The sequence below is a fragment of the Chaetodon trifascialis genome, chromosome 1 (genome assembly GCF_039877785.1).
Source record: "Chaetodon trifascialis isolate fChaTrf1 chromosome 1, fChaTrf1.hap1, whole genome shotgun sequence".
Taxonomy (NCBI): Eukaryota; Metazoa; Chordata; class Actinopteri; order Chaetodontiformes; family Chaetodontidae; genus Chaetodon; species Chaetodon trifascialis.
This window is the reverse complement of record NC_092056.1, coordinates 24,905,746-24,920,841: the sequence shown is the minus strand read 5'-3', so window position 1 is coordinate 24,920,841 and position 15,096 is coordinate 24,905,746. Positions and strand designations below refer to the sequence as shown.

Here is a 15,096-nt window from a genome sequence, read left to right as displayed (position 1 = left end):
AGTCTGCCAAATGCAATCTGACATCAGACTGAATACTGAATGTAACAGAAGTGGCTTGAAAAACACACACTTCTTTTCTGGAGACATTCATGTACTCCTACACTAACCCCTTAACCCTAATGAATGCAGAAATCACACTAGTCATACACTAAATGCTGAATGCAGCTGGGGTGGAAAGAAATTGGAGACGCCAACTCTGTCCTCAGTTGAGATGTTCCCAATCAATTGATTTAAAGTCTGAAAGTCGTTCTCAGGCACAAATACAGACAGTCATAAATAGCCCCACGTGCACAGTGACACTTTTCTAAATCCTCATTAATAACTAATTCATAATTGATGAATGGCTTTGGAGTGGATTTATCTTTGTGTCTCGCGTTTCTGATAAGGGATCTAGTGTAAACTCTATGCCGCCTCTACTGTAGCTTAGTTGCATTTGTTATAGCAGAGCACATCTTTCAGTATCCACTCGCAGTGCGCCACGATCCCGCCATTTGGAAAGAAAAGGCGGGTTATAATAACGATGATAGCCGAAGTTCATCCATATTAGAAGAGTCTTTAATGAACTCAGACCGTAAAAGACACTCCTTCTGCTCCCGGCGCCGACGGCTCCGCTCCCGCACCCAGTCGACGCGCGGGAGGAAATTCATAGCCCATCTTTATCAGTATCAGCATCGCCCTGAAGACAAAGAGAGCGTCGCAAATGAAGATGTGCTCCGATATCAGGAAAATACAGTCGTAAAGTCACTATTTCTGCAGCCGTGCCCGCCCGGAGGAAGACACGCACCGGTCCTTGGAGACTCTTGGGGGATGCGCAAAGATGTGAGAGTAAAAAGCGAGATGCATTGTGATTGGTCATACTCTCTGTAAAAGCATCAGGCACGACGAGTCATGTTTGCTCCAGCCAGAGCATCAGGGAGGTGGCATCAAACTTGAAGGCGACGTGTTCTCAGTCTGCACAGTGGATGCGTTCACAGCGCCAACGAGAAACTTGCATCATTCACACAAAGAGGCGGACGCGCTCTCCGTGGTGCTGAAACAGAAAGCCTCGGCTGATCAACTAGTGAAGAAGAGGAAGGCGCTCTCACTTCGCCACCTGCTTCTGAGCTTCGTGGCATTTGGTAGCTTCACAGAGGTAAGTCTTATACTACATGTGGTGGAGGGAAAATGCAGATGAGCTGTTTCACTCATGTCTTTGAGATGTTACAGTCCAGCTTCTGAAGCCAACAGCTCTCTACTGTGTGTCTGCATCTGTGAGTCCTGAGTGTGTGCATGTGTTGTATTTTAAAGTTTGATCTTGTGGCTTGACGACAGCAGCAAAGCTTGAGTTGGTTTAGCTCACGTTCCAACTACGCAAAAGTATTGACCCCCAGATGTCACAGATTGCCTGTTGATTGCACTCTTCATGCTTGCCATCAATAAGCGTTTCACTTTGCAAAGCCTCCCTTGGTGTTCATTCATCTGTTCCTCAGAAAATTAGTTTTTCTTCCTAATGTGGCTTTTACCACCAAACTTTGAGGATGAATGCAGTACTACTTGGGTTTTATCTTTACTATTTATTTCTCTTTGTGCCTTGTGGTGGATTGCAGTTTATTTACTTTAAATTCAAATATGATTCATCAGTTGAGAAATGATGAGATCATGGGGCATATTGTTGCCTTCTGCTGATTATTATTGCAGTTTGTTTTCTGTGCTGTTCAATCGCGTCACACTCATCGAGACAAAGGACAGATCATTTTCTGCATTGGAGAGACATTACCGGTTGTGTCCTTACTGGTTTCTGTTACATGCAAATAAAGTACACAGGAATAGACTGCTGTATGCGCCACACGGCATGCTTTTACAGTTGGTGTGGGGAACACTATGTACAGTAAGGACTCATTGTATTGGAGCAGTGACTTAGGGAGCCAGTGGTTTGTGTTGGGCTCTCACTTTGCTGCCTGCTGGTACCTGATAACTTCATGCACCACACATCCATATGATACTGTACTTTTTTTGGCTGCTTGTGGTTCTCTGGCTTCCAAAATCAATTTGTGTTTAGTGTCTTTAAACAAAAACTTTGTAAATGATCATGAGGGTCAGTGATCCATTTCAGGGTTTTAATGGCTTTTATTCTTTTTTGCTTGGCAAACCTGTAGCTGGAGTACAATCAGAAAATAGAAAAGATCAGGGCAGAGTTTGTGTGTGCTGTTGTTGGGGTGTAACATAGCACTGGTGTGTTCACTAGACTATAAAAACAGCCACTGCACAGTCACTAGCCTCAGGCATGTATTTTGGATTATGACATTTTATTCCACAAATGATTTTGCACCATCATCTCGAACACAACCTTAAGCTTTGCAGTGACTTTAAAACTCTGGACACTTCCAGAGTGTTGTCCAACAAAATCCTAACGAAAGCTGCCAGGGCCAAACCAAACGAATGAAATGTGGCTCACTGGTTATCCAACGAGAAGGTTTGCAGGGTGTGTCACAAACACAACATTTGCTGCTTGTTTTCCTTTGATTTATTGTATTCAATCTGAATGCCGGTGGTCAGTTAACAGAGATTTTTTCCAAAAGTTTAAGATCTTCTAGATCTTAAACAGTGTTGTAATTGCAAATACTGTGACTTACTTGCTTTAATTAATTACTCTGTCGAGCTGAGAGGGAGCGTGGGTGTCATCAAAGCAGAGCAAGGCCCCTTTGAGGTAGGAAAATCTCGGCTGAATGACTTAAGTTCCGATTAATTTCAGAAGGCGCAACTTAATTTCAAGGCACTTTTTCAAGCCTTTTGGATTGAAATGCATTTGGTATTTTTTAATTCAGTCATTAAGTCAGTTGACTTGTGGGAGACTTTGCACAGCGCTTGAAGCTGCAATAGACAAGCATTTGCGTTGGTGGCGAAATCCTTTCAGTCTTTGACACTTTATACCAAAGGATTACAAAAGTTATAGAGTCAGAAGATCTTACATGATTGAATACTGCTGTTTAGTAGACCGTTGTATTTCTTTTATGTGCAAAAATGAGGACAGGTGATAATTCCTGTCCTCTTTCGCTTGAGTCCTGCATGCCTGCACTGGAGGAGATGGATCATCTTCTAATCTAGCCAGACTTTGTAATTTAAACATTACAGCGGTGTATTTTTTGCTGAAAAAAGCTTGTTCAGGCACTTGACCTGTGTCTTGACTTTGATTTTCCATCCTCATGCAAAGACAAACCCTCCACAAGATCATAAACAGAACTGTAATTGCTAGTAAGTTTGCTCATCGGCTTGAATCAATTACTGCAGCATCCTCCATCCAGAGAGATGGGGAGCGCAGGTGTCATCAAAGCAGAACGAGGCTCCTTTGAGGTGGGAAACGCGAGACTCAATGACTTCACTCAGCTGGGTCACTGGACACACAGCAGAGCTTTGACGCGTACAAATTGTGCTTGAAGATGCTGTGTTCATCCTGGGAGGCTCAGCGGCTGGCAGGGGACCAGCGGAGGGGGGACATTGCACTCCAGATGGCCCAGAGAGGCCAGAGGAAGAGAGCTGTCCAAGCCCAGCTGGGAGTAAGGAAAGCTGGACGGCCGGTAGTGTGTCAGAATGTGTGTGTGCGTGAATGTGCGAGGGACACGGGATGAGAGAAAGAGTAAGAGACAGAGAGAGAGAGAGAGGTATGTATGTGTGTATGAGGGTGTGTGCCAGTTGACAGAGTGATTGGGAGAGAAAGGATGCGTGAGAGAGAAAATGAGAGCAAATGAAACAAGCGCCTCTGTGTTTGTGTGCGTGCGTGCGTGTGTGTGTGTGTGTGTGCATGGAAGTAGCGATAGGAAAAGTGTGGGAGGGCGAAGAAATAAAAGAGGAGATGAAGGAGCCTGTATGTCTGTACGCATGTGCATGTGTGCAATTGTGTATCTGTGTGTATGTGTGTGTGTGTGTGTGTGTGTGTGTGTGTGTGCGTGTGCATTGAAGGAATGACAGGGAAGATGAAAGAAAGCACAGAAAATGAAAGAGAGAAAAAGAAACAGGCGCATGAGTGTGTCTGTGTGTGGGAGGGAGAGAAAATGAAACTGGAAGAAGCAAGCGTGTGTGTGTGTGTGTGTGTGTGTGTGTGTGTGTGTGTGTGTGTGTGTGTGTGTGTGTGTGTGTGTGTGTGTGTGTGTGTCTATATATTTGTGTGTGGTTGCAGAGAAAGCATTAGTGGGAGAGAAAAGGCAGGAGGGACCATAAAGAAAAAGAGGAAAGAGTGATCGTGTGTGTGTGTGTGTGTGTGTGTGTGTGTGTGTGTGTGTGTGTGTGTGTGTGCGTGCGTGTGTGTGTGTGTCTGGGTGTGTCTGGGAAAGTGGGTATATGAGGGGTCAAAGAAAATAAAAAAAGAAAGTGGTATAAGATAAGATAGACCTTTATTAGGTCTATCTTATCTTATCTTATCTTATCTTATCTTATCTTATCTTATCTTATCTTATCTTATCTTATCTTATCTTATCTTACGCACACACGTGTGGTCTTAACACTAAGTGTGGTATTCACTGATAATATTAAACAGCAAATCAAAGCCGCATGGAAACCAACACAGAGAAAACAAGTCAAATGGAGGGCTGTGTCAAACGGAAACAGTATGTCAGGCTGCGATCCGCTTTGTTCACATCCTTGTACAGCAGCCGCGCGACGTACAGTGGCCGTTGTGGATGCGCTTTATGGTGCGTGGCTGCAGGCACATGGCGTCCTGCTGTGAGCTCAGCGTCTGATATTCACTCGTCGCTCTGACTGAAAAGACGTGTTGCATGTGGGACACCTTTTTTTTCTATCTCTTTATTTATTTTTTTACCGCATGTTACATCTTTGAGGCGTTGCACTCCTTCTAAAGTGGAGGCACCTGAGAATGAGCGGAGATCACATGGTGACACACACACACACACACACACACACGCACAGCGGCTTCACAGAGATAACTTCGACTCACTGTTTCCATTTGGGAAGCCGCTAGAGAGCAGACAGAGAGAAAGTGTGCTCTTTTCATTCTGCCACATCTGCTCTGTGATGGAATGGAGCATGATCTGCACTTTGATCACAATGAATTATTCCTAGCCCTGGCTATAAATATGGTCTGTCTTCAGCACCCAATCTCTCTCTCCCTCTCACTTAAACTAGGAATCTGTGCTTGCCTCAGAGTTGTGCTCTCCTGAGCGTGCCACTGCGGGTGTGCTGCAGTTCTGCTTTCCGTCCTCACACTGTGAAGGAACCAGGAGCTTTATCTCGGGGAAAGCCTTTTCTGGAGAAGACTGTGATGTGTCTCTTCAGGAAAATGTATAGATTTAGAACAAAAAAAAAAGGAGCTGAGCTTTGTGTTTCTTGTAGGATGAGGCTGGTGTTCTTCTATATATTGCCCTTTGCAACAAAAAACCCACCAACCAACAATATGTTCATCTGTCTCTGAATACCTTCTGATGCTTCTCTGTCTGTAGCACCTGCACAACAAAACAACCATGTTCATACTCAGTCAGTGTCTGGTCCCATTCCATTTTGTTGCAATCCACTGTGAATTATCTTAATCCATAAAGCTTCTTTAAATGCCCTTTATACATAGATTGTGTATAAAGCAGTCCAATTAATCCCACAAATAAGAAATCTGGATTTGAGGGCATGAGGGCTGGGCTCAGTCCCTGTGCCAGAGGAAAGCAGCTGGCCAGGCATTTTGGTTTTTAGCCGACATTTCCCAGTGAACCAGGTTCTTCTCCAAAGCAAGTTTTGAATCGCTTCTTTAGTGCTCAGTGGAAAAAGAGTTCTCACAGAAGTGGAAAGCGATCCAGGAGTACCAGTCGTCTGGAATTATGCTGCTTAATTCTCCAAGGGGGGTTGGGAGAAGGGCTACTAACAGATGCACAACTGCCATCTGGTTATGACGTCGCTGCTGGTGGTGAAAACAGCGACCCAGGCCCTGGCAGTGGTGGAGCAGAGGGGGGAGGAGATAGTGGCAGCACTTGTCTCTGCTGCGGTTGCTAGCTTGGTGGTAATGTCAGCGCTAGCTCCTGTTCCATTACTGAAATCTATCTATACTGCTAGCGATGGCTGACTCTTGTGGTGTAGCTTCACCTGCTTTCTTATGTGCATTTCCACAGAGAAATACAATGGCTAACACCTAAACCAAGCTAGTCAGATGCTGGCAGAAGTGAAACATCATACTGATTTCAAAAAAAAAAAAAAAAAAGAAATGCAAAACACTGGAGAGGCCAATGTCACTCGCGTTGTTACACACAACCATTCTTGCAGATCACCAACAGAGGGTGTGCTTAGATGATATTAATCAAAACAGAGCCAGTTCAGACTTTCATCCCACAATAAAAACATGATACTCCACATACTAATACTGCAGAATGGTTGAAAATGAAAGAAGCGTTTGGACAAAGCACATATAAATTCAATAATATCTATAATGATAACAATAAATCACAATATATATTCAAGTTTATTTATACTTGTGGTATTGTCATTCTGTTCCTGTATGTGCAGTTGCCACAAGTCTTTGAGATGTGATTTGCATGTCAAAAAGCAAATTTTTGCTCTGCTCCTGAGTTTGATCTTCAACATATTTCTGGTCACACTAAAACCAGGAACCTGAATTTGACTATGCTGACAATTATCGCTTAAGCTTTTCAGTAAAAGCTATAATAACTAGGCAGCATAGAGCACGAGGGATCAGACTTTTAAATGTCAGAGGATTACAGATTTATAGAATTGAAGTAACATCAGACTTGTCACACCCTTTGACCTTGTTATACCTGGTATTAACACGTCTTGGTGTAGTGTAAGTGCCAATGCGACGATGTGTGTGCAACAAAAATGTAATACCAGTTTCAACAGTTGGAGCAACCTGTACATGTATATTAGTTCTTGAAACATTTTTGTGTTCTTAGCGAGCCGGTGACACATAATAACTGAACAAATGGCCCTTTGACCTTCTCATACAGTAGTAACAAATTCTGAACATAAGTGGTCGGCTGGACACCTTAAAGACACATGTAAGACACAGGTGGACAGTACAGATAGCATAGTGTGCTTTGTTAGCTTTCCGTCATTCTTGAATCCTGATTTATCTGACCACCCAGTTTGACCATTTTGCCTGATTCCTGTACTTAGGATTTCTCTGCCTGTCCCTTGTCAGATTTGTTTGCCTGTTCTCCTGGTTTAGACCTTTGTATGCCTGTCCTGGTTAAACTTTCATGCCACATTGTCTGCTTCTGTTTCGTGCTTTTGGGTTCTAGCTTGCCATGCATTCAGAGATGCTACAAGACTCTTCAGCTGGTATTACAAAGATTAGTTTATGTCAAGGTGCACTCAGGCTTGTGCCAGGATGGACAAAAAACTTCAAGTAGCCAAAAAGAAAGCATTGAAAAGCAAATCATAATTAGGTGAGTGCACACAAACCGCTGTTCCAACATTTTGTGCCACCATTTCAAGCTAGCTAGTCTATATTTGCATGTATTTTTTGTCCTATTATCAGCCACAGGTATAGATTTGTAAACCAGTTCATGCATAGTTGCTAGGTTTGTGTGAAAAATTGGATATTTCAATAATGACTGAAAGAGTGGATATGGGATGGTGGATGTCTGACTGCGTGATCTGGAACCCTGAGGCTGAATCACGTCTTGACAGCTGCAGCACTGGCAGGTACGTCTATGAGATGAGTAAACAACAAATTTGTCGCAGATGGTACCAATAGTTAAAAGTCTGTTTTCAGTGCTCAAACATGTAATTTTACCATCAACCAATGTTGTTATTAACTTTAGGTAAAATGCCTCTCAGACAGTCAAAGATGGAGGACATCAGGTCCATTCAAAAGAAGAACAAGTATAACCTCTGACATTGGTTATGATATTAACATTATGTGCAAAATTAGCCACAGCATGTCCACTTGCTTGATGAGTTTGTAAATATCATGTGTCATCAGGAAAAAGCAGCAGCATCTTGATCAGCACAGAGACACTCTCAGGTGAGCTTTGTTGTCATGGCGAATTCAGTTCAATTCAATATTCCTTTATTAGTCCCGCAAGGGGAAATTCCAGTTTACAGCAGCACCAATAAAGCAGATAGAGTAGCGCATAGTGAAGAGTGAATGAGAGTAGCATTAAGTAGATGAAATGTTGATATGTCTATTTGAAATATTAATTTAAGTCTCAGATTTACATTAAGACAGCAAATATGATAATAATATATCAGTTTAAATTTTAAAAAAGAATCCATATAATAGATGTCCTGTTCAAAGTTTTACATTTTAAATACTGTATGGATTTGGTGCTGTTCAGGGTTCTGTGAGTCACTATCTCACTGAAATCCAAGACTGGGAAATAGACCATAATTCACTGGAACACCACCAAACCGGACGCAGCCAGTTGAGAAGGGATTTGTGTTAATACATCATTTCTGATTCACAGAGCTGACTACAAGCTCTTGACTGGCATAATCAAAATGCCTCTGATGTGTCAGGAACAAACTACAGCACAAGTCTTATGAGAACATGGAAGCAGTGACAAAGAATGGCTTCAGGCTGTGCTTTAGGAACAATCAACAGAGACTGCATCTACATCTTTGTATATCAGTGCATCCCACAGGGACGCGGTGTGTTTCTTTTCTTAGAATCACTGCTTGTGCCTGAGAGTTTGGCTAATTTTTTAGAAAATTCCTCATTCCTCCAAACAGCACCTTCACATTGTCTCCCAGCCTCGCCCACAAAGTATGGCGCTATCAACCTATCACCTCTAATGGGAACAAAAGGTCAGTGCTTAATTATTCATTCGGGATGTCAAACAATGCTTGCCGGCTGTTATTTAGGGTGGGGGAGACCCATTGAATAATTCAGGGCCAGGATTTTCTTTCCTTCGAAAAGCGGCATGGTGGTTCAGATGTTTGCAAGAGTCTTATCTCGATGCAGGAGCCCTCTGTCATTCCTGAGCTGACCTTGGCTGTCACTGCAGCAGCAACATGGGTGGCACAGAAGGTGGCAGGGACTTGTGTTCTTCCCATATCTGCAGACCTCCTCCACACACCGAGAGTGAGTAGGAAGGACTGCAGGGAGCTGGCTGCTCCTTGTCTAAGTTCCCCAGTGTCTGTTTACAGTACACCACGTGCCACGCTGCGCCAGGCTGGTGCCAGTGTCTAAAAAACAGCAGATTACTCTTCTACAATGAGTTATTCTGCTTTTCACCCGAGGTATGTTTCTGTTTTGGTACACTTGCCATGTCAATTGCTCTTAAGCGGCTTTCTTAAGATGTAAGGGGTGTTTATTGCAGCTGAAGAGGCAAAAGCAGATATTAATGCTATTAAAGTGCATTAAACTGAAGAATGCTGTAATGTGAGTCACTTCCATGGAAGGATTAGAGGGAGGAGGCATGGGGAGGATTCTGAGCAAGGAGAGAAAGTGAAAATGTTCATCTGGTCTTGTGAGAGGCAGGAGGGAAAGAGAAGGACAGATGAGACAGAGAGAGTGAGTGTGTGTGTTCGTGTGTGTGTGTGTGTGTGTGTGTGTGTGTGTGTGTGAGAGAGAGAGAGAGAGAGAGAGAGAGAGAGAGAGAGAGAGAGAGAGAGAGAGAGAGAGAGAGACATCAACCTTATGCCAACCCAGCATCTCTGAACAACAACAGAGGTCCGTACACAGATACAGGACACGTCCATCAAGCAAAGGATGGCAAGCAGCCCAGAGGGAATCAAGTGAGAAGCATGTTTGTCATTGTAAATGCAATCAGCAGCATGACCCTCTCTTCCCATGGCCACTGTCTTAATGCTGTCTGTACTGTAGCACTCAGTGAAGAGAGGAAATCATTTGGATTGTGACTGCTCTGTATATACATTAAGTAATGAGACAGTGATCAATAGTTATGGGTAGAGGTATGTAAGTCTTCAGCTAAATCAAAGACCGAATCTGATGAGTTTTGATACAGTGCGACTGTCATTGTGACATCCACAAATGTATGTTATTTACACTATAATAGTGTGTGTACGTGTATGTATGTATGTATGTGTGTGTGTGTGTGTGTGTGTGTGTGTGTGTGTGTGTGTGTGTGTGTGTGTGTGTATGTATATGTATTTTTATATATGTATTAGTGCTGTCAAAAATATCGTGTTAACGTGTTAACACAAATCAATTTTAACGGTCATTTTTTTTATCGCGAGATTAATGCTGGTTGTGACCTAGTGAACTTGTAGTTTTTTAGAAGCTGTGGCCACTGCTAGTAACGTAAGAAAAACTACAGGATCCGGTTGTAAACCGGAAACATAACAATAGGCACGCCCCACGCACGTGTTTGGTCTTGCCTGCTCGTTAGCTGTGAAAGAGTAGGCTACTGGTTTGTGTGGATGTCAAGTGTGAAACCCCGGATTGGATGCGAACAAGATTCTGAATAGAAAGTTTAGTTTCAAAAAGTTGCCAGATGGGTCGACTGACAAGACCAAAATTTTCTGTGTGTATTGTTGGTGTGAACTGAGTTTTCACCGCAGCACATTCAGTCTGAAATAACACTTGATGGCCAAACACACGGCGAATGCGAATTCTCTGCCGTCTCCTTGTCAAAACCAGGCGACAATGGATGGCTTTCGACAGAGGCATATGGATGCTGTTATGTTCAAAGGAAACTTAAGAAAGGAAAGTTTAAGCCATGGTTTAAATGCACTATAGCCTGAGTCCTAGTTTACAATGATGTGCACTTTGTAACTTTATTTTGTATCACCCTGTTTTGATCCCTTAGAAAGGGTTGTTGAAGGGGCTTTTTTTAATCAAGTATTTCTTTTTTTGTCATCTGTTTATTGACTGTTAACTTGTGTGAGATTTGATTCATTCAAATGTGAATGACTGCTCAAAGTGAGAATATTAGTGTGAAATATAACACTACATGTTGTTGTTTTCAATAAAAAAAACATTTGCACAAAGCAAGCCTATCCACTTTTCCATGTTGATAAGAGTATTAAAATGATAATTCAAGGGACATTTAGAATAGATAAAAATGTGCAATTAATTTGCAATCAATTGCAAGTTAACTATGAAAGTCATGAGATTAATTGCGATAAAATATTTTAATCGATTGACAGCACTAATATGTATATGTCTGTGTGTGTGTGTGCATTAATGTGCTCACAGGAATTACCTTTAATGTGGAAATTAGCATCGCAAACGTGATAATATTATCTTAAGAAGTGATAATTGCAGGCATACATTCCTCATGCTCTGTGGAAACCAGCTCATAGCTCCTGACTTCACATTGCCAACTCACGTTGCTACCATGTAGCTTTAACACCAGCTGCAGGGTCAAAAGTCAAACTCAAAATTCCCAGTGGGCTTAAAAATACAGCCACCACTAGGTGGGTGAAGACACTGCCAGGAAAGGCAAAGTGCATATGTATGTATTTTATTTACCACATGTATGTGTTCATGTGCAGTCAAGTCCAGGGCCTGAGAGGACAGTTTTCAGGATCGATCTCATATGTGACAGATGTTAATCTAAAGACTCACATAGTTTGATAAACAAACTAAATACAGCAGTTTACTTCAAAAAAGTATTTTATTTACTACTTTTATATATCGTATAGCAATGATGCTGTTAAACAACGAAACTCAGAAAGACTGGCTGACATGTGACATCCATTGTTTTTGGAAATATGACTAATGATGTTTAAAAAAACAAATTCTAGACATATGCTTGAAGACAGTAAGAACTGGTTAGGTCACTGGGCAAAGATTGAAAAGACAGGCCTCACTTTCTAGTGAGGTACACAAAACTGTGAATAGTTACAAAAGAACAAATGAGGAAAGAATCAGGAGCACCTGATAATTATCAGGTATCAAGTACTTCCTCAATATATCATATAATCGTGTGATAATAAGTAGATTACGATGAGTTTCTAGAGAACAGATTGTGAGATACTGTTACATTTTGGCAGGATTTGGACTCAAGCAGGGAGCAAGGTATAATAGGAATTTATTGAATGGCTAATGAAAGGAGACTCCAGGTATGCAGGAAACCAGTAGCTGGGGAATCCTGGGAATAGCTGGTGAGGCACGAGGTACTGAGGTGGAGAGTGATTCAGGGATATGCTGGAGTGCAAAGACCTCAGGTGGTGTGTGTAATAGCGTTGAGGGCACATGGTGGTGGAGGCACAGCTGAAACTGGGTGATGATGGTTGTGGACTGGAGGCTCGAGGCAGGTGGAGGCAAGAGGTTGGAAATGGAGAGTGGTGCAGGACAACTCACTTCACACAAAGGAAAAAGACACAGGGGATCAGGCACTGGTAACTGACACGAGAGAAACAAAACTAAATATACACTTCTACTGACAGGTAGCACTAGTAAACAGTCAACAATACCACTAGGCAGCAGAAACAATCAACAGTCCTCTGCAGTCCACAGCCTTTATGCTGTGCTTGATTTTGATGAGTCCCAGCTGTGTTGGAGCTCCCAAGCCACCTGGAGAACCACGCCCAGCCTCTGCCAAAAAAGGAAACTCAGGAAACAAAGCCCCACACCTCTGCACAGTACACAAGCAAGCCACCACAGACACTATATTAATGAATCCTTAGGCACTGATTCAATTCCATTGGCTGATCCCTTATTAAACATACCTTAAATCTGTGCAAATATCTTGCGCAATATTGCATATTTTTCTTACTGTGTTTGTATATTCCTTTTCTTCTGTTACGTATTTCGACGATGCAATAGTACAAATAGAGCTTTTGTTGTAGCTTTTTGGTGAAGTGAATCAAAATGTGCTGGTTATAAATAATGGTTGTTTAGTGCATGTGAAAAGTGTTGTGCACCAAGTCTGCACAAGTTTGAAATTAAAAGTTGACTCATTGAGCTCAGTATCCAGACAGATGGGTGTTAGAATGAAAACAGAATGTTATTCGGGGACGCTGATGCACAGGGGTTGGTTTGTGATGCCAGTATTTCTTTGAGAGAAACTGCCCTTATTTCCACCCTACTATGTGCAGAGCAGTGACAACGCTCGTTTATCTCGCAGCTGAAAAAAAAAAAAAAAGGTTCAGGATAAGCAGGTTTTCAGTGAGGTGTCTCTGTATAAGTGAGGAGGATGTGGATTTGCCCAAAGAAACTCAGGGTGAGGAGCAGTCTGTTTTCTAAGGCTGACAAGGTGATTGGTTCAGAGGCTGATGCTGGGATGGACGCTCTTTAAGTTCAAAGGCAGTGTGATTCCTGGAAAACCCAGAACCAAGGACACGAACGTGCTCGCTACCAGCAACTCACTCCACTGTGGGACTCTTAAAATGTTAACTCTTCTGGAACTGCACATGACCAGGTGCCAGGGTGTTGATCAGTTAGGCTGCTGCCCAAGTTAATTACACTAATTTATTTTGCCTTAGCCTGTCAGTAAAGGCTTGGCAACACATTCAGGTCTTTCTGGATGCAGCAGCTCGGTCTTAATTCATACTGTAGGTGGGCCCAAATGGGTTGATCGTTCCCCCGTAGAGCAATCAGGCAAAAACCCTAATGAGAGAATTAATGCCAGTTAACATAAAATTGAAATAATGTCCATCCAATTCCATTTTGAATTTGAAAATTGAACATAAAAATAATATTAATACAATGGTTTGCTAATCCATAGAGTTCTGCTGGTGGTTACGTGCTGTATGTAGGCACAAGAATTCATGAAATTCCAAAGATGTTGTGATTAGATGCTTCAGATCCTTTCATCAACCACCCCCACCCCCCACAGCATTTGTAAACCAGACACTTAAAAAAATGCGATTCAAAAAATTGCTTTGTTTTGTAAATGTAGTAATCACTGTGCAACAATGGCAATCATCAGTTTTACATACTGCATAGCAGCGGTCATCAACCACATTTGTTCAAGGGCCAGAATTTTCTGAAGCAAACACTGTGGGGGCTGGACTTTAAAATAAAGAAATGTAATGTATCGAGGCCTAATTAGCCTTTTTTTTTTTTTTTCTTTTCAATATTTTCACCTTATTACAAAATCTCTGTCATTATATATCGGTGTGAACAGACTCCTAAAGAGCTTGGAAAATACAAAATAATGACGACTAAGGCTGATCTAACCTGACAAATCTGTATCTGAAGTCGTTTTTCTGTATAAAGCCATGCATGTCATACAACTACAGTATACCTTCATGTATTTTCAATGTACTACATTCCAAGTGTAGTTTAGTGTAGATCCATGACAAATCAACTGAGAGATGTATTTGTAGTCTCATAAAACAGGTTCAAATTTAGTCAGATATTCTCAGACTGTATATCAAAAAAATTTAGACTGTAACCTTTTGACAAATTACTAAATCAAGCTAAAACATCAAGACAATAAATCTCCATGTGAGCCAAACCAAATAACAAAGACTGACACAGCAATTACAGGTTCAGCTGTTCATAACACCAACTTGCAGCAAAACAGAATATTTGGTGTCTACACTATACTCACTTCTGAATTATCACAGTTAATCATGATTATTTTTTTGAGGAACATCACATGGAGCAATGCTGCAAATTTTGGCACTGAAAATAAAATTTGGCATCGACAGAGGAAACATTGTCATTGAAAGATGTGTTGAAAAAAGTTGTATTGGCACTGAAACAAGTACTGGCGCTGAATAATGTCAAAAGTTTAAAAGTCAGCTTTACACCAGCCTGGTTCTATGTGGAAAAACAGGTCCAGAGGAGCGATGCTTTCTCATTCGTATAGAGATATGTAAATCACACTCTCTTTGCCCCTCTCCTGAAACCCCTCCTCTCCATGCCAAAATGGTGACAGGAAGTTGAAACTGAAACCCAATGACACTGAAAAAAACCTGGGCGGGGCCTTTCTGTGCGCAGTTTGCATGTTCTTCCCGTGCATGCGTGGGTTCTCTCTGGGTACTCCGGCTTCCTGCCACAGACCAAAAACATGCTCATTAGGTTAATTGGTGACTCTAAAATTGCCCCTAGGTGTGAGTGTGAGTGTGAATGGTTGTTTGTCTTGTGTGTTGCCCTGCGATCGACTGATGACCGGTCCAGGGTGTACCCCGCCCCTCGCCCGTTGACACCTGGGATAGGATCCAGCCCCCCCGCAACCCCGAAAGAGATAGGTGGTATAGAAAATGGATGGATGGATAATTTAAAGTTACTGTTCAACCCCATAA

At 42.1% G+C, this 15,096-nt stretch overlaps 1 protein-coding gene across 1 annotated transcript in view; it reads left to right on the top strand.

Annotated features, from left to right (window-relative positions):
- The first annotated feature begins 622 nt into the window (after nt 1–622).
- The window catches only part of LOC139333740 (carbohydrate sulfotransferase 8-like), a 179,524-nt gene continuing 165,050 nt past the window's right edge, over nt 623–15,096 (top strand). The window contains exon 1 of the mRNA XM_070966371.1: nt 623–1,132. The gene's annotated coding sequence lies outside the window, so the exon portion shown is untranslated. The remainder of the gene's footprint in view (nt 1,133–15,096) is intronic.